Genomic DNA, 20,294 nt, shown 5'->3' on the forward strand with positions numbered 1-20,294 from the left:
GACTTTGACTTTTTTCCAAAAATTGTAATGACTCATTTGGGAATGATGCATTATGCATTGTGTATTTCTTTTGTCCATGGTGGAGTTGTTTCTATTTCTTATTTTTGTTATGGTCAGTTCTCTGTGGTAAATGTTTCATTTTTCATTTTATTTCATTTTAGTCATTATTTCTAAATCAGTATGTTCTGTATGTGGAATCACAGTTCTTTCAATTTTCTTCCAGTATTTTGACATTTTTGCCTCAACATGAATTTAGTCTGAGAAAAAATCCTAATGTCCTGACTTCTGGCAGGAAGTATTTGCATTAGGGAACTGACTTTTCCTTAAATTCTAAAAAAATATATATGTAATGTTTGCCTCTTGGGGTTTTCTAAATTTTAATGTTATTCCATGTAATTAAGTTGTCTTAAAAAAAATGTTGCATATAACCATAGTTAAGGAATGTTTGCTGCACAGGTTGACCACACACAGTGACATGTGATTGTACTTTTCAGGTTGGAAAATGTACTTTGTTCGGATAATATTTGATTCAGTTAAGGGTGTGGCGTGATGAACATAATTCCTCATGAAGGAGTATAAACTGATGCACTGTTCCTGGAGTGTAATTGGACCTTGTAATCTTACTTTTAGAAGTCTATCCAAGGGAAATAATTAAAGATGTGGATGAAGAAAATGCTTAATAATGCTCACCATTGTTTTCTTTAAAAAATAAATGATAATTAGAAGCCACATAAATCTCCAAGAGTCAGGAAATAATCAAATCAATTATAGTATGTAGAGGGATTGGAACATTATGGAACCACACACACACACACACACACACACACAAAGAGTATTAAAAAGAGTATTTAAAAAGAGTATTAAAAAGAGTATTTGAAGAGTATTAAAAGCCAAGAGAAACCATTCAAGATATACCATTAAATGGGGGGAAAAATCTATGGTGAATAAAATATGATATAAACCAGACTATCACAGTCATTATTTCTGAGTAAATGGGATGGGCGACTTTTTAAAATTTTCTTCATGTGTTCCTGTATTATCCAAGTTTTCTATAACAAATATATATTACATCGATGATTAAATGAATGAATACATTTAAAGCACTAAAATAATGCCTGACCCCATAGTGCACTCTCAGATACGATTTTACTGTTTTTGTGATATTTACTTTTTGTAATAGGAAAGATATTTTTAAGCCCTCTCTAATGGTAGTTTTTTTTTTTTTTATATCTCTTCGTTTAACATCTGTTTTCCATAGACTGTGTGGTCCATTACCTATCCCAAAAATGCTGCCTCCAGCACTTACCTAGTATAGAGTAAGTACTCAGTAAATAATTGTTTAGACTCTTATAGATCCCATTTCTAGTATTTTCTTTTATTTCAGTTTCCTAGAAGGAAAGTCTCCAGTGAGAAGGCTATTAAAATGTTAGCTGTTCCCAGTTGAGAATTTTTATGTTCTTATGAGTGTTGAAATATATGTAAATGAGGAAATTGCACTGTACTAAATATAAATAGCATGTTGTTGAATCCAAGATGTATTTATTGGCATATTTTATGTACAAATTGGCACTGAAATACTTCTAAATACTTTTCTTAAAGGCAGAGTTTTAAGATTTTAGAACATGAAGGACTCAAAGATTATGACAGAGCTACTACCTCAGGCATCCTTTGTGACTGTTCCTAGGTTACATGCTTAAGCAAGAAATAGGCACATTTTTAATAGCCTGGAAGGTGTTTTGGTGGGACAGTAGGAGTGCGTTTGGTTTTACAAAGATCCATAATTCTATAAAAGGACATAATTGGAATCTGTAGTCAATTACAAGTTTAGAGGTCTCTGTAATATACAAAGTTTCTTAATTGTAAATAATCACTTTCCAAGGTTTGCTGATCACTATGAGGAAGTAATGAAACAGCAAAAATAACCAGCTGCTGTTTATGAAACCAAATGATAAAATTCACTTAATGAAAGTAACGTGCTGATAGCAGTGTTCATTGTTTAAAACATAATAATCATGTTTATCTCTGAGACAGAATATATCTGAAATGTACCAGAGGAAATTGAGGGTAATGTGCTTTTTCAAAAATGTGAGTTTATTTATATGAAACAAACAAAAAGTTTGAAAAACCTGTTATCCATGGTCTCAGTTTTATAGAGTTAGACTGGAAAGATCACAAAATTGGAAAGTAACCATAGTTTATAAAAATATAAGAAATTCAGAAATATGAACTTGGAAAACATAGGCACTTGGGAGGAATTTTAATATCATGAACCAGAGACCTTATGAATTCCAAAAGACCTTGAAATCCACTTGATGATGATTTTTGGAATCTCAGAAATAGTGTTAAAATACCATAGGATAGAAAAGAATAATCAGGAAGCTTAATGCAATCAGAACCTCATAGCCTATTATGGGAAGTAGCATTTGGCAGAGCCTGCTAAGCTACTGTAAATGAATGTTAATCGCATTTTATCAGCCGCTTGTACTATCTTTATTACATAATTTGAATATTTATGACCCTGTAAATATGTTTAACAGTGAAATTACAGTGTTTGTAGAACTCAGATTCCAAAAAGCATATAACCCTTTGATGAAGAATTATGTTTCAAAAGTACGTAATTCAAGATGTTTCGTGGTCTGGATGCTGTGGGACAAGTATTTCTGTCTAGAATACTGTGACAAGCAGAATGATGTATGTCAAAACTGATTTTGAAGACAAACGTGATTCAATGAATTTATTGTTTATGCAGATAGATAACCAACTAGAGTATTTTAACTTTTTAGGATCAAATGCAATTTATTTTCTCACTGTAGTATGTATCATTTTGTTTGCCTCCTTATCTGCTTAGAAATTCTTAAGCAACCTATGAAACAGGCTTAGGAATTGAACAGCTCCTCCTAAAGTAGCAGTAATGTTGAAAATGAAAATAATGGCTGGGAATGCCCCTTTAGTTTTCTAATCTGTACTTATTTGGTGTATGTATATGTACTTTGGGAAAACTTGACTCTGCCAGTGCTTTTTTACTTCTTTGCAAACATAAACCCGCTAAAAGGTATTTTTCCCCTCAGAAGGATTTAAACGGCATTGTTCTTCTGGAAGGTATAATCTAATAGGAAAATGCAGTTCATATCAGAACAAAAAAAACCCCTGTAATTAAGATGTGTCTCAGTTACATTTTTTTCTGTCTTTTGTTAAAACAGAAACATGGATGCATTCAAGTAAATAAAATTGTCAGGTGAAACATTTGCTTCCAAAGGCTATGGTAACATTGCAAATACCTGGTTACTTCATTTTGATTGTCTAAAATATGAGCAAATTCTCATTTCAAAAAATTGGGGTATATCTGGTTACTTTATGTTTTGAGAGTAATTTAGATTAATGTAGAATCTTTTGCATGTTGCTGTCCTTTCTCAACGCTAGAGAGAAGTGATAGGGTGAGCTCCGGAGTGAGAGTGTTGGGACCAGATTCTAGATCGAGCACTGACTTAGCTTATCACCATCATTCTAATCAGGTTACCAAATCTCAAGGGGCCTGGGGGACTTACCCTCTGGGGGTCATTAGGAGGATTGCCTGAAATCCTCACAAATATGTGGGAAGTGCTAAGAATGTGTGCCTGGAGTCCATGATGGTTCTTACACACGGCTGCTACACAGTTGATGGTAGAGCCTCTCTGTGTTGTGGGTTATTTAAAACCCTCCATCTTTCTGCCACTTTTCTTTGGGAGAATTAGCTAGTTGGTATACTTTGCTCTAAAAACTTGACAAAGGAAAAAATATCCAGAATGCAAGTCATCTCTGCCTAAAACCAACGTTAGAGAAGTTTGGATATGTCAGACACTGAATCCTACTGGCTAAAATGAGATTAGGGCTTACTTTATCGATTCATAATCTGCGCTGTTGCCTGTTTTACTGATACAGAGAAGGAGTTGACAAACTTTTTCTGTTGAAAGCCAGGAAGTGAACGTTTTAGGCGCTGTGGGCCTTACAGTCACTGTCACAACTGCTTTACTCTGCCATTTGTATCCAAGACCAGCCATAAATTACAATGTGTAGATTGATGGGCATGGCTGTATTCCAGGAAAGCCGTATTTATAAAAACAGGAGGTGAGCTGGATTTTGCCCACAGACAAAGTTGGGGGCTTTGTAGTTTGTTAACTACTGTTGTAGAGAATTGAGAGTATGATTTTTTGTTTGTTTTTTAAAGAAAGGTAGATTCTTGTTCTCAGAGTTGTAGTTTGTATGACAATTAACTTTTCTAGTTAGGTTCATCACTCCTCTAGGGACAGGGGGAGGGGAATGGGGAATGCTTGGGTTGCCTGAGAGGTTAGACATTACACCTGCTGATTGATAACTGAGTAGATTTTGAGTTATATTAGACAGTATCGAGTTTTGGCTCTGCAGTTCAGGGACAGTCATCTTGTGGCCCTGCCCCAAGTCATTGGCTTATGATGTGGCTTTCTTGGGGCTCAGTTTTCTTATGGGCAAAATAGTGATAATTTTTAGTTTGTTGGGTTGTCATGAGGATTGAATGAGCTCATGTACTTAGAGTGCTAGACTCAATGCCTGAAAAAGATAAACTGAATAAATGGTAGTTCTTAAAAACTTAGGTGAGAATCTTATCCCAAAGGCTACGTGCTTTTTTACAAACCTTTTTGTTATTTTATATTCTGTGTGTGTGTGTGTGTGTGTGTGTGTGTGTTTAAAGACTTCTTTATTTATTTTAGAGAGAGAGAGAGCATGAGTGGGAGGGGCAGAGGGAGAGGGAGAGAGAATCTCAAGTAGACTCCAGGCTGAGCATGGAGCCCGATGCGGGACCCCATCTCACGACCCCGAGATCACAACCTGAGCCAAAACCAAGAGTTGGTTGCTTAACCAACTGTGCCACACAGGTGCCCCTCTTTATTCTTTTTCCAGGGATGGAGGGAAATACACATGTATAATTACACACTCAAAATTATGTGGAGCTCTGCCTCTCAGACTATCAGTGGTGAAAGACTGTTTTGTTCTAATCTGTCATGAATCAGTGTTTTTATAAAATATACTAAGATGAATTATTACAAAAATGTAATAATGGCAAAGAGATACATACAAAGCCCCCAACTTTTTTTAAATGAGATCCAGTAGACACATAAAGTTTCTAAATGCTTACTCGTGTTTCCCTGCTTAGTTCTTTGGGGACTGGTAGTAAAGAACTGGCAGCCCGGTCGTTCTGATCTGCAGTCACACTTGTAGAAGCACTGGTTTGGGGAAAAGCAAATTCATAGGAATTCTTTTAAAATACAAAAAAGCAACCCATCTCAGTCACTCTTGAATCAGAGTGGTCAGTAAGTAGATCATGAATTTGTCCCTTCTTCAAAACTACTCACCAGCTGCAAGTGGAAGTTATTTACTTACGCAAGTCCATGTTCAGCCCACCCCCTCCACCACCAGTGGAAGGTGATTTGGTGTGAGGTAACTGGGGATTCTCTTAGGGAGCTAAGCCTTGGTGTTGCTCTAGGCCAGGATGACCCTCAGTCGGACCCCCCCTCCCCCATTCACAGGCTCCAGACTGGCCCTGAGAGCCCAGGCCTCATAGAGGGAGGCATCTCAGGTCCTCCGTTTCTCCTCCATCTTCTGTGATCTGAAAGCACCCCCCATGACCTCTCTTAAACCACACGTTATGCTGTTTTGCCATTGTTTTCTCTGACTTCTCCCCGCAGAACTGCAGGTTCTATGAGGATAGGGACTCTTTGATTCTGTTTTTGGCTCCCTGGCTCCTGGCACATCCTCGGTGCACCTTGAAAATGTATTGATGTGTGAATGAATGAGTGTGTGCTGCTGTCCATGCCTCTCACCAGCCTGATGTCCTCTATCTGCACGCTCTTCACTTTGCTAGGGCCCCTCTCAAAAATATAACCAGATTGGCGGGGGAGAGGAGGAGGTCACTCCAAAACAACACATTACTATCAACACTTTTTCAATATCCATAACCCAAAAGAACATGTACTGTGTATTTTGGGAAGTCATCTGTTTTCCTCATCCTTCTTTGTGTGTGTGTGTGTGTGTGTGTGTGTGTGTGCTGATTGTGTAATAGCATTGTAGGAAAGCAGCCAACAGCGGTGCTGCCACTTTCAAAGCTGTCACATTGACTCTCTGGAAACTGTCAGGGTCACACCTTACCTTAGTTGAAATCCAATGGCATTGAGCTCTTGAGATTAGATAGTAATTTTCTGGAGTAGACACAATGGTGTGTGAACATATGACTGGGCTGGAATATATCAAAGTGCTTGCATGGGATATTACAGATCATGGATGCATTACAGTAAACCATTTATGGATATTTTATGATGCATGTATGGAATAACATCACCATACGATGGGAATAGAAAAGAGTATCAGAATTTCATTTGCATGGTAATAATCATTTGTGAGGAGAAACAATTTACCAAAAATAAGTTGATACCTTAGAGTGATAGATTAGATTTTTGGCAGTTATATTTTGTTTGGAGGACCAGTCAAGTTTATAGCGTGTTGACTATATGCTGCCTCTGGATCAGGATGTTTGGATTCCCATCCCAGCTCCATGACCTCGCTCGAGTTAGTTAACCTCTTTGAGCCTTGCTTTCCTTATCTGTAAAATGCATGTAAGAATAGTAGGGAGGCATACATTATTGTGAAGATTAAATGTGATAATTCGTGTAAATCACTAGTGTGCCAGTGTTTCTTTCGCACTCATTTTTATGATTTACTGTGCGTAGATTATTTGTTGGTGTAGTAACACTTTTGACAAGAAACAACAGGCTTCGGGGGCACCTGGGTGGCACAGCGGTTAAGCGTCTGCCTTCGGCTCAGGGCGTGATCCCGGCGTTATGGGATCGAGCCCCACATCAGGCTGCTCCGCTATGAGCCTGCTTCTTCCTCTCCCACTCCCCCTGCTTGTGTTCCCTCTCTCGCTGGCTGTCTCTATCCTGTCGAATAAATAAATAAAATCTTAAAAAAAAAAAAACAACAGGCTTCAGAGTGCCCATAGCAGTTGTACTGGAAAGTTAATTTTATGTGCAGAGTGCAATTTTTATGTATTTCTGTCCTTCTTAACTATTTTATATATATTATTTTATTCTTCCAGAATCCTTCTTGAAATAAATTTACTTTAAGCTTTTTTAAAATGTATTTTTCTTGTTAAATTACATTTCATTGTTATTATTTGAATTATATGTTTAAAATTTTTATCTATTTGAGATTGTAGGTCTTTCCTTTTGTCATATCTTCTTTTGCTTATAAACTGAATGATCATTTCCCCATAGGTGTGATAAATATTATATTCTTTTTTCTGATGGCTTCTCTGTAATTTAATCTTAATTAAACTTTAGAATGATTTTTAGAGTGAGTTTTAGAATGAGTACTTTTTCATCCATTCAGTTTTTCTCTTTGGGTGGAGTTACTTCTGGTTTCTTATTTTAAGCTTTTTGACACTCAGTATTGTGAGGTGATATATAGTGTATTAGGAGCTTGTGACTCTTGATCTTGGGGTTGTGAGTTTGAGCCCCACACTGGATGTAGAGATTACTTAAACTAAAAAAAATAAAATAATAAATTATGAAAACCCTAACAAAACTAATAAGTAAACCATATTAAACAAGGTTCTAATTCAATGGAATACAATATTAGGAAATATTATGAAAACTAACAATGTAGAAAATAAATGAAAAATCATATAGAGTTGCTTATATGGCATGAATATAATTAAGTTAAATAATGCATTTTGAGAAGCATTACTGTAGTGTTGAGATTAAGGGTAACTCTTTTCTCTCTACTTTCCAATGTTTATAATGTTGCTACAAGGTTTTTATAGTTTATTTTTTTAAGATTTATTTATTTATTTTTAGAGAAAGAGAGAGAGAGGAGCATGAGCTGGAGGGGGAGAGAGAGAGGGGCAGACAGAATCCCAAGCAGACTGCACGCTGAGCCTGGAGCCCGACCTGGGGCTCAGTCTCACGTGAGACCCTGAGGTCATGACCTGAGCCAAAACCAAGAGTCAGACACTTAACGAGCTGCACCACCGAGACGCCCCAAGATTTTTATAATTTAGAAGTTTATTTTTTTATTTGAGAGAGCACACGCACGTGCATGAGCAGGGGGAGGGGCTGAGGCAGAGAAGCAGACTCCCTGCTGAGCGGGGACCCTGATGTGGGGCTTGATCCCAGGACCCCGAGATCATGACCTGAGTCAAAGTCAGACATCTAACTGACTAAACCACCTGGGTGCCCCTATAATTTAAAAGTCTAAGACACAAAATGCCTGCTATTTAATTGCTCAAAATGATAAATATTAAAATATCATATTGTACCTAAGTCTTTTATTCTAGCTAGCAGATTTATTGAATTTATTTACAAAATGTTTGTTAAAATCAAGTCTGTTTTATACATCAACTTCCTAGATGGCTAAGAGAAAACAAGGTCTCTCTCGGTTTTATATTGGTACCGAACAGGACCAAGACCATTCTCTTTAAAACTCTTAGTCATGACATTTTGTAGATATTTCGTAAAGTAATTCTCAAGGCCAATGGGAAGTCAGCAGCAGAAACTTCTGTGACCCATTGAGGGGCTGCCCAGACATCATCACTGGTTCCTGAGGCGTGTGTGGGGATATCCAGTTACGACCCAGGGAAAGTGCAGATCCCTTTCTTCAGGCAGTTGCAGACTTACCCTTCACAGTCCGGGGGACGGTCTGCCAAGCCAACATCTTCTCGAAGGGCATGCAGGCCCACTTGCCAAGGCCATTATTCCCATTGAGGGTCAGGCCAGCAGGGACCTTTCTCATTTAACCCTGAATGTGTTCATTTCCACGAGGTTTTCAAAGGAGAATGAAAGACTCAGCAGGGCAAACGGTGGTATGATTGAACACACCCCAGTTTATGAAATTGTAGGACTGTTTCTTAGTTACGGATGGGTCTGCTCTTTGTCTGTCTCCGCTATTCCCAAAGCTGCTCTTAAAACAGAACACATTTTTATAGTAGCAAAGGTAATTTACCAAGGTACGTCTTTTCACTTGAAGTTAGAGGGAAGCCATTTTTTCCTTTTTTGAAGTGCTCCAGGTGGTAGATTCTGACATATCTCTAATTGCAAATGCTCTTGTTCTTATGACCAAACATCCTCCTGAACTGAAAATTAGAAATACACACACACACACACACACACGTATATTCTGACTGAAAGTAGATGACATTTTGCATATACAAAATTGTCGAACTTGTAAAAATGCCTCTCGTACCAGAATATGTCTTTATGCTGACAGCCCTGCCCAGGGCTTGTTCATTGTTCAAGACATACCTCTATTTTGACATTTCCTGGAAAGGGAAATCCTTTTGAATGCATACAGTAAGAGCATTAGTCACTGAGATTTTTACATGTAATAGTTGAGTATTATCATTAGTTTTGATTCCCACATTATTGGAGTCGATTTTTAAAATCACCTAAAGCTTATGGAGCCCACCGGGGGACTTCCCCCTTTTTCTTATTACTGTGTTATGTAGAGCCATTGGCAGGAAGAAAAGCACTTTGCTACTTCAAACATCCCTGGTAGCTGAACTTCTCGTGGATAATATATTGTTGGGGGAACACTGGTCTGGCTCATAAGATTCAAGTTTGCTGCTTATATTTTCCAGAATATGTGATAAAATGGGAATAATTTGAACTACCTTTTTTTCACTAAAAATCTGTCTAAAATTTATACTGAGTTGCAATTTGAGCAAAAGTAAAAACGTGTAATTTTTTAAAACTATAACTCAAAAATACTTCTTGATAAAAAGTCAGACGCAGGGGAGCCTGGGTTGCTCGTTCTTTTAAGCAGTTAAGTGTCTGCCTTCAGCTCAGATCATGATCCCAGGGTCCTGGGATCGAGTCTGCTTCTCTGTCTCCTCTGCTCCTCCCCCCACTTGGGCACTCTCTCTCTCTCTCTCTCAAATAAATAAATAAAATATTAAAAAAAATAAGATGTAATATGACGCAAGGCCCTCTCTGTGTGTGTCCGAATTTTTATCAGTGGAGTCGTGTGGAGTCTCGGCAACCCCCAGAAGGTAGCTGACTTCTATTTTCTGCACAGTTTTCCAGGGAAAACCCAACTCGAGGGAGGATAAGAAAAAGAAGGGCTGGGTGGAAAACCAGCTGGTCGGGGTCATAGGGGTGGTAGATGGGGGTTAACCGTGCTTTCTGGAGAAGAGAGAGGAAGAGGAAATCCTCTTGCCATAAACACCAGATTCGGATCCATTGCAAACATTGGATTTGGCAACACAGTAGGAAGAAAAAGGTTTGACTCCTCAGGTGCGTGAGGACCCACTTTAGAAGTTGAGTGTAATTGCTTTTCTGCTGTCTCAGGTCTGCAGCCGCCTCCTGTCTGGAGAAGGTTTCTTTCAGCTTCCCATGCCCTCATCCAGTGACCATGAACAGAGTCTGCTTTGAGAAGAACTAGGGGCACCTGGCTGGCTCAGTCATGGCGCATGCAACTCTTGATCTCAGGGTTGTAAGTGCCAAGTCCCATGTTGGGTGTAGAGATTACTTAAAAAAATAGAATCTTTTTTTAAAAAGAAGAAGAAAAAGAAATGCTTCTTTCCAGCTTTTTCTTCACGGTTTTTGAATGGCTTCCTAAGGTTTCCAGCTCTTTATCTTCATGGCTCATCCTGCCATCTGTCCCAGAACTTTCCTCCTCTTGCTCCACAGTCATGATCTGTCTGAAAGGTAACGCCCGAGAAGCTCCATTTCTTATTGACAAAGGGCAGTCATTTTATTTCCCCTCTCCTGAAGCTTGCAAACTGTACTTTGAGTTTAGGCTGTCACAGTCTGAAGACTTTTAAGATGCTCTGTCAGGTCTACTCTGTGTTCTCTCTTTTAGAAATATTGGTATAGAATTGATTTTTCTCTCTCTTCTGGATATTGAAATGCACACTTAACTTCGCAACATCAGTTTCTTCCTGGCTCCTCTTATCTGGTTGGTTGTTAGTATGCTCTCTATCTCCCGAGTCCGAGTTATCACCTGTCTTCCTTCTCCAAGGGCAGCTGCCAGGTCTTTGATCTTTCACACACATTCTTCCAGGCTTCTTTTTTTTTTAAATTAAATTAAATTAAACTTTTTCATCATTATAATTGTACTCTTTAATCCCCACCCCTATTCACCCAGCTCCCCTCTGGTAACCATCAGTTTGTTCTTTGTAGTTGAGAGTCTGTTTCTTGGTTCATCTCTCTCTCTCTTTCTCTCTTTTTTCCTTTGCTCATTTGTTTTATTTCTTAAATTCCATATCTGAGTGAGATCATATATTTATCTTTTCCTGACTTATTTCACTTAACATTGTATTCTTCAGATCCATCCATGTTGCTGAATGGCAAGATTTCATTCTTTTTTATGAATAATGTATATATATAACCTCTTCTTTATCCATTCAACTAGTGATGGATAATAGCCATGGTTTGGCTCTTATAAATAATGCTGCAGCAAACATAGGACTGCATGTATCCCTTTGAATTAGTGTTTTTATATTTTGAGGGTAAATACCCAGTAGTATGATCATTGGATTGTCTTTTTAATTTTTTAAGGAACCCCCCGATACTGTTTTCCACAGTGACTGCACCATTTGGCATTCCCACCAACAGTGCAAGAGGGTTTCCCTTTCTCCACATCCTTGCCAACATTAGTTATTTCTTGTGTTTTTGATTTTAGCATTCTGACATGTGTGAAGTGATATCTCATTGTGGATTTGATTTGTATTTCCCTGATGATGAGTGATGTTGAGCATCCTTTCCTGTGTCTATTGGCCATTTGGTTGTCTTTGGAGAAATGTCTGTTCATGTCTTCTGCCCATTTTTCAATTGGATCATTCATTTTTGGGGTGTTGAGTTGTATCAGTTCTTCATATATTTTGGATACTAGCCCTTTATTGAATATGCCATTTGCAAGTAGCTTCTCCCATTCAGTAGGTTGCTTTTTAGTTTTGTTGATTGTTTCCTTTGCTGTGCAGAAGCTTTTTATTTTGATGTAATCCCAATAGTTTATTTTTGCTTTTGTTTCCCTTGCCTCAGGAGACATATGTAGAAAAACTTTGCTACAGCCGATGTCAGAAGGATTACTTCCTGTGCTCTCTTCTAGGATTTTTATGGTTTCAGGTCTCACATGTAGGTCTTCAGTCCATTTGAGTATATCTGTTTATATTTGTGTGTGGTATAAGAAAGTGGTCCAGTTTCATTCTTCTGCATGTGTCTGTAGCATCCCTCCCATCTTGATCTGCCTTTCCACAGAGACTCTAGAGCTCTATATGGAATCCAGAGGTTTTTTTATCTGTTGCCCTGAGTAGTGTTGAGTTTATTGTAGCTTTTCCACTGTGTCTGTGGATTTAATTTCTGTACAGAAATTCTTGCCTTCAGTATCAGACATTGGCTCATCTTATTCAGCACGTGGAGATTTCTCTTTTCCAAGTTGGTTTCCTGTAAAGCACAGGATGGACCAAATCACAGGATTACCACGTCCAGGGCATTGGGTACTCTGGGCTTTCATCTTCTTCCACCACAGGGTAAAACTTGATAGGAGCTTTGCATTTTTCTAGAACTGGGCGGAGCTGTTAATGTTATATTTCTTGTCTCTCTGTATAGAAAACTTTTTTTTTCAGTGACTGAAGATTCTGTTAAAACTAAGAGAACTGGCAGCTTAGCAGCTGTCTAGGTACATGTCCTTGTCTTCCATTTCTACCCAGGGAGGACGGGAGCGGTCTCACATTGTTAGGTACTTCTGCCACACAGCAATGCAGTGTCTCCCATTTTGGTCAGAAGTACAGCTCATCCAGGGCATTCCAAGCTGCCGCAGAGCCTTCCGTAGCCGTCCTAGCCAGCTGGGTCACAGCATACCCTGCTGAGCCCTGGTTATGGTTCTGTACAGCACCGAGCTTGCACCTGGCACCTGGGATGAGCCACGAATGGGGAGGGTCAGTGGGGGTGCAGAGCTGGTCCACAGCCCTGCCCACGGCTCCTTCTTTTCTTTAACTTTACTCTCCATGGCTCTGGAGGCCCCTTCCATCCTCCACACATGTGGTTTCCTCTGCCTTGAAAGCCATACCTCTCCCTGTGTGCGTGGGCACAACGTCCATCTGTAACTGCCTCCTCCCTGTGACCACCGTGGCCCAGGGCAGAGCCAGGTGCAGAGGGGATGCTGAGGGCTCCGTGCTTACTCGTGGAGGGAGGGAGGGGGTGAGTGACAAAGGGGCGAAGCCCCACTTGCCGCCCTTAAGATTCCCACATAGTGCCCTGCTGCCTCAGCAGAGGCTTCTTTTAGGAGGGCTTAAACTCCTTGGAGAATTCCGAACTGGGAGGCGGGGGCACTTGTGGCCTGGGCTCCTGATCCCCTCCCTGCCCTCCGCTCAAGTAGGTTTTAAAGCAGCATATCACGTGTGAATTGCCTAGTCAAGTAGCGAGACACGCAGCGGCTGCCGCTCCTGTTAAAATTACAAAGCCACGGCTTGGGAGAGGAGCACTCTGTAAGAACGGTGGAATGCAATGCGGTAGAGCTTGTCCTATAAAGAAAATAATAATGGCCTCAGAGAGCTGCTTCTTTTGTTTTCTTGTTAAGATCTCTGTTATTTGGGAGTGAGTGGGCAGTGCAGGAAGAACACAGCCAACAGCCGGGCCGGCTTTTCCCTCGGAAGGTCCTGAGACCTGGTGTGTGTCATACCGAATCAAGCTACTTTTTTTTTTTTTTGTCCACAAATAGTTATGTCTTAGTCCAAGCATCTAACTTGTGCTGGGCACATGGTAGGCACCCACTTTGTATTTGTCGAGTGAACAGATATGCTAAATCCTAAATACTCCTTAGTTACAGGTAGTTGAAATAAAAGTACAGGAATGTCTGATGATTATCGTGTGTTAGCCGTGAGCGAATCTTTCGTTGGCTTTATCTGGTTTTTCCGTGACGTGATATTTCTTCCTGACGGACCTGTCACTTCCCTCCTTTCTGTCGCTTTTACAACTGGCGGCAGGTTCCCCCTCACTGGTACTTCTGGAGTCCTCCGGGCTCTGAGACCTGTCCCGGAGGAGGGGAAGAAGAACAGCATTCATCTTAGTTCACCCCTCTCCTCCCCAACCCCAAGAAGCCGGTGCTGTTTTTACCAGAGAAGAGTGGAATGGCTTGTTTTTAAGAGTCATGCTTACACTTGAGAAACAAATGTTGACAGAGAGGCCAAGGGACAGGGGATGTAGGTTAGTGGACAGTGTGAAGGTGTGTTGTTCAGGTGTGTGTTTTTTCATCCTCCATGCTGCTGGCTGCAGCGGCTCCTGGCAAGAGTTTGAGTTTGGGTTTCACAGTAGAAAAAAATTACCCAAGTTAATGCAAAAGGCCGTGTTTTCTGATTGTGGGAAGTTGAAATTGGAACAATTTTGTCCCTGTGGTATGAATAGTGTATGGTTAAGCTGGGGGTGTGGCTTCTGCCCCCACACCCCCTCCCTCACTGCCCACCCCTACGAGGCCCAGCTGCATCTGGCATGAGGAGGGAGAGCATACCCGGCCAAGTGATACCACCTGAGCTCCTCAGGCCAGGCCTGCCCAAGCACCCATACTGCAGAATAAAAGCTGTTCACCTGCATGTAGGAAGGGCTGAATCATGGTATTGTTCACCTGAAACTAATATTGCACTCTATGTTCACTAACTGGAATTTAAATAAAAACTTAAAAAAAAAAGCTCTTCACCTGGCCTGCAGCAGGTCTACATGGCCGTCAGCTTCGTCTTCAGCTAGAAGGTAGGATGCTGACCTCCCCACCAGGCTCTCTGCTCTGTTCCTTTCCCATCCTCTTCTACTGGGCCCTGTGGAAAACTGATTCCATTGTAAGTAAATGGCCTAGTTTCTTGCCCCTCTTCATAGGCTATTCCTCTAAAACTTTATGTTTCCACCTCCTCCTTTCATCTCCAAGGAGAAACATCCTTTGTGGCCTTTCCTAGAGGAAGCTCTGCACCCTGCTTAGCTCCTCATTGCATGGAGTCCAAACATCATCTTTCCATCCTTTGTACAGAAGGCCTCCCTCTTCCATGGGGTCAGGCCACCCACTGGACCCCACCTTCTCTTGTTCCTTGTGACACTCAGGGACTTGGTTCTGAGTCACTCCTCCTCACTGATGGAGGTCTTCAGTACCTCTCTCGTAGCATCCTCACAGCTCACGTCTACTGGCCTTCACCTCCACACCTGAGTTGCTACCAGAGGAAACTTCTCTGATGACAAATACCTGCTCTCTTGCGGTCCCTGCTTGTCCTTCCAGTTTTCTTGCTTGTGTGTGCTCCCCACACACCTGTTCTGTAAGAGATGGCCCTAACCAGTCACTTGACCCCTCTCTGTTTTCATCATCCCCATACACATGGTCCTTAGCTCACCTGCTTCACTTGAGGTGATTTTTGACCCCCATCAAAGCTGATCACTCCTTCCCCTGGGTTAACACTTGGAGCATATTAGTGTATTCAGAAAAGAAACCGGCCAAGGAGGTAAATCCGTGCCTTCCTCCCCCTCAAAAAAAGTATGGTGTATCGAGGAAGGATTGGGGGGGGGGGAATTATAGAAATTCTGTTGTAGAGATTCTTTTCTAAAATTTAGTCTTGTAACTTAAAAAAGAAAACCCAACACATTATTACCAAAGTTGTATAGGCACATAATTAAAACGTAATAGAACAAACAAGCTTATAATGAAAAGCAACCATTGCTTCCCCACCTGCAGTCTTGAACTACAGGGTCAACAATTTTTAAATGTTTGGTTTTTAATTTCTCTGGTGGTTACTGCCATATTTCTGAATATTATTGTTTAATCTCAAATAGGGCTAGTGAAAAATATCTCCTAAAATAATGAAGTCATAAGCTATATAACACTGAATTATATTACCAATTTCATTATTGAAAAATATTCTAGACAAATGCCTTTAAGTCATGATGATACGGAGTCAAAAATCTTCACCTCCCAGTTTCTCTTTTAGTGTTAGGAATGGAATTTTAAAAATATATTTTGGGGTGTATTTTGTATATTTTAATAGCATAAAACTGATGTTTTCTCCAACGCTTTTTCTTTTTCAGGTTCTTTTGCCCCTTGAGGCCATTTTTTTTTAATTGCACGATGGTACAGTAAGGAAAGTTCATACTTTCCAAGCACCTCATTCACAAAACCACGATAAGCACTTTGTGAGGCTCTTGAAAGCTACAGCTTATTCTGTCTTTGAATCTTATCTCTGAAGGTGGGCTTAGAAAGAGGCTGTGTCTCAACTCTAAGCCAGTGTTATAGGAAAGGTTACTGAGGAGAGGCATACATTCTGAAAAAAAGCCCTCTAGGTGCCTCATTTCAGGGTGCAAAATGGCTGCCTGTGGTTGAAAATAAGTTGGTAGGTAGAGACTTTCGTGCATTTAATTAAAGTACTGTGCTAAAGAAATTGTAGCAATTATATATTATTAACCTAAGAGGTGCCAAGGCTTTGAAGTTATTTGCCATGGCCCATTATTTTCCTTGATTGCATGCCATCGGAGATGGAGCCGGGCTGTTCAGTTACGTAGGCATTTAGAAGAAGAGCAACATACTAAACCCAAGTACAAAATTAGGATCTTCGGAACTCCAGGCTACATACTCAAGCTCTCGAGTGAAGCCAGTCTTTTGCTGCCATAGTTACTTTGACTCTGATTAGGCTGCCTTCCCTGCCCACTCCCCGGTCAGACATTATTTAGTTTATTGGAAAATACATGTTGTGTGTGTCAACTAAAAACAGGGTGTCATTTTGCGGCTTAAATGGAGGAGGATTTTATTTTAGACTGAAGTGAAAGAATACGGAAATTGAAGATCTGAGAGGAACAGTGCTGGGTCCGTTATTGTAAGAAAGGCAGGCTTTGCAAGTGTAGGGCTTAGAAGTCCTTACACGTGTGGTAGACAGCAGGGGGGCATCTCTGGCTAACAAGAGATCAAAATGTACTTTTCTGTATTAATAACTCTGCAAAGAGGCCGAGGGTTTCAGTGAGAAGAATACAATAAGGTTCTAGATCTGATTTTATCATTTTAAGCTGTACTCAGCTACAGTTATTAAATAGAAAGGTTTCCTGAGTACCCATGACATGCCTGACAGCTAAAATTTGACAGCTGAAAATGATTAGGAATCATCGGGCCAATCCCTTCATTCTACATAAGAGAAAACAAACGTGAGAGGCCGAGTGACTTGCCTAAGTGACCTTGGACAAATCCCCACATAAGTAAGTCTGCTACATTTTACTTGTATTAGCTCCAACATTTAAACATATTTTAATATTCATTAGAACTTTGTTACTTTAGTGACATCTGATGTTATTGTAGAGTTTCTTCCTGCATTAGTAAACAAAAGCCTTCTTCTATTCACTGGAGGAAACATTGAGCATTTACTGTGTTCAGGGCACTCTGTTGTTGCTTTTAAAGATATGGCCTGTTAGCTGAATATAAAATTTAGTGTTCAGACCCAGACCAGAGCCTTTCTTTGGCTCTGGTCATCTGCTTATATCCCATATGGAGGTTGTCAAGCCTCTGTAGAAAATGTAGGTTGAACGTGTGGTTGAAAAGATGTATGTAACTGCTAGCCCTGCGTTGCCCAATGTGTAGTTCAAGAAAAAATTCTGTTTTTCTTCTTTCCTCTGCACTCAGCCCTCAATTCTTCTGTCCACCAAATGTGTTGATTTTTCCCATACCAAGCAATTCTTAGCAGCTAGGTGTCCCACAATTTAACTCAGTTGTATCTGTGATTTAATTCAATTCTGACACTGTTTACCTGGAGACACCATCAGATCCCCCAGGTTAAGGGCTCAGCTCTGCAAGGCTTTTTCCCCCTTCAGATGTCAGTTCCAAGTCCAGGTTGTCACCTTGGCTTCTGACTAACCAGCCACAAATTAGAAATTCCATTGACTCCCGTCACCCCCTCAGGTTCATTTGTTAGCTAGAATGGCTCACAGAATTCTGGAAAACCATTTATTTACTAGATTACTGCTTTATTATCAAAGGATACAACTCAGAAACAGCCAGTTGGCAGAGATGTATAGGGCCAGGTATGGGGGAAGGAGTGTGGGGCTTCCATACCCTCTCCAGGTACTTCCACGTGCTCACCAACCTCAAAGCTGTCCAGATTTCTTCCTTTGGGGTTTTTATGGAGGCTTCATTATAGAGGCATGATTTATTAAATCATTGGCCATCCATGATTCAACCTCCATTCTTCTCCCCTCCCTAGAGGTGGGGGGTAGGGTGGAGTTGAAAGTTCCAACCCTCCAATTTGTGGTTGGTTCCCCTGGCAACCAGTCCCCAACCACAGGGCATTCCAGAAGTTACCTCATTAACATAAACTCAGGTGTAGTTGAAAGGGGCTTATGAATAATAAAAAATACTCCTTTCACTTTTATTGCTTATCACTTAGGAAATTCCAAGGGTTTTAGGAACTCTGTGCTGGGAACCATGGACAAAGACCAAAATATATATTTCTCTTTATAAATCACAACATCACAAGTAGCAACTAGTCACTATTTAAATTTAAATGTGTTAGGGGTTGTGGGGCCCTCCTGTTTACAGTGACAACCTGGATTTGTAGTTAGCATCTGAAGTGGGAGCAGTTTTGTAGGACTGAACCCTTAAACCTGTGGGATCTGATGCTACCTCTAGACATTGACTATTTAAATTTAAATAAAAATTGTTTAAAAATAAGTGTACTTAAAAATTTAGTTCCCCAGTCACACAACCACATTTGGATACGTATTGGACAGCACAGATTTAGAACATTCTCATCACCTTAGAAACTTCTTTTGGACCACGCTGTTCTATCCCTTTCCATGCCAGAGTCGCTATGAATCTGGACCTGGAATCCAAGGACCTGAATTTGAATTCCACATTTACCATTGCCCTTGCTGCTGTTATATAAACTGGAAGGTCTCAGGTCCTTTAACCTAAACAGAGCTTTGGTTTCCTTTTGTGTAAAATGAGGTTACATACACTACAATGTCTGTGAAATGCTTCACGTCACACCTAAAGGGCCTACATACAGGTAGAAGTTGGGTTGTTGGTTACTGTGGAGAAATATTTGCACGTGAAGATCTTTGCCTTTTTGCTGGCTTCATGTGGAGTTCAAAGTTTGTATGGCATCTCAGATTCATCCGTTCTGTGGGTGAATTCTGACCCTGCAACCACAGGTGCCTGTAAGCTTTTATTCCTTGGTAGATCATAAAGTAAGACGTTTCCTTCCACCAGCCTTCTTCCTCAGGTCTATCCTTCACTCAGTACAGTTTTTAAATAAGGCTCAGTGTAGGGTAATGGTTAAGATGGTTGGCCTGCTCTGCCAGCTTTGCCACATACTCACCACGTGACTTCGGCAGGTCTAACCTTGTTTTCTCATCAATATATGAGAGGATAATAATCGGACATATACCACAGAATTGCTGTGGGAGTTAAATGATGTAGTACTCATGTACTTAAGCCTAGAGCACAGAACTTTGCGAATGTTCAGTTGATTGTTGCTGTTAACACCAGGATGGTGACATACTGAGAATTTAGTACAGAAAACACATTGGGGAACATTCTAGTTGAACTAAGGTTAGAGTAAGAGTACAAAGTCTAAGTATTAATCTTGATCACTGAAGAAGACCTGACGTTGAGAAGTTTTGAGATTTACAAGATACAGGCTTTCTTTTTCTCACTATACCTATAATTGATCAGCTCAGGGGAACAGGGTTCTGGCTCTTTTTCCATGTTCTTTCCTTTGCCCAGAGTCTCATGGGCATATAAATGCCTAGGAGAAGCAGGCAGGGAGTGTCCATGCATAACGTGGGGAACTGTGGGTGAGAGACTTAGAGAATCACAAGGACTGCAGCGAGCTCGGGAGCATGCACGTCCCTTGTCTAAGGGCTCTAACTCCACTGCTAACCTTCGGCTACTTACGACCCTGCAAGAACAGAGTGTTAGCAAATCTAGGTGTTTTGTGCAATCGCCAGATTTCCAGTACTGGCTCATTTTGTTTAAAGCTCTGTACATACTCTAGAAGACTATGTGGGTAGGAATGATAATCTTTTTAAAAAAGCATCGTTTCCCACTGTCTTTCGAAGAATGCTAATGCTGTGAATTGTTAATTTGGAATTATTTAAAAAGAAGGTTCTTTAGTCAAATGACTTTGGGGAACCTTGATTCTATGACCCCAGATATGTTTAGAAAATATTTCACACTGGATTGGATTTGCCAAACTTTCTTGGTCAGAGAACCCTGCTCCCAAAGGACATGTATGAAGCTCTCCTTGTCACCACACAATGTGGGTGGCGGTATTCTGGAGC

General features: G+C 40.4%; 1 protein-coding gene across 1 annotated transcript in view; it reads left to right on the forward strand.

Moving 5' to 3' along the window:
- The window catches only part of SRGAP1 (SLIT-ROBO Rho GTPase activating protein 1), a 259,904-nt gene that overhangs the window by 26,013 nt on the left and 213,597 nt on the right, over positions 1–20,294 (forward strand). The window lies entirely within an intron of this gene.

This window comes from Ursus maritimus, unplaced genomic scaffold (assembly GCF_017311325.1).
Source record: "Ursus maritimus isolate PB19 unplaced genomic scaffold, ASM1731132v1 scaffold_21, whole genome shotgun sequence".
NCBI lineage: Eukaryota > Metazoa > Chordata > Mammalia > Carnivora > Ursidae > Ursus > Ursus maritimus.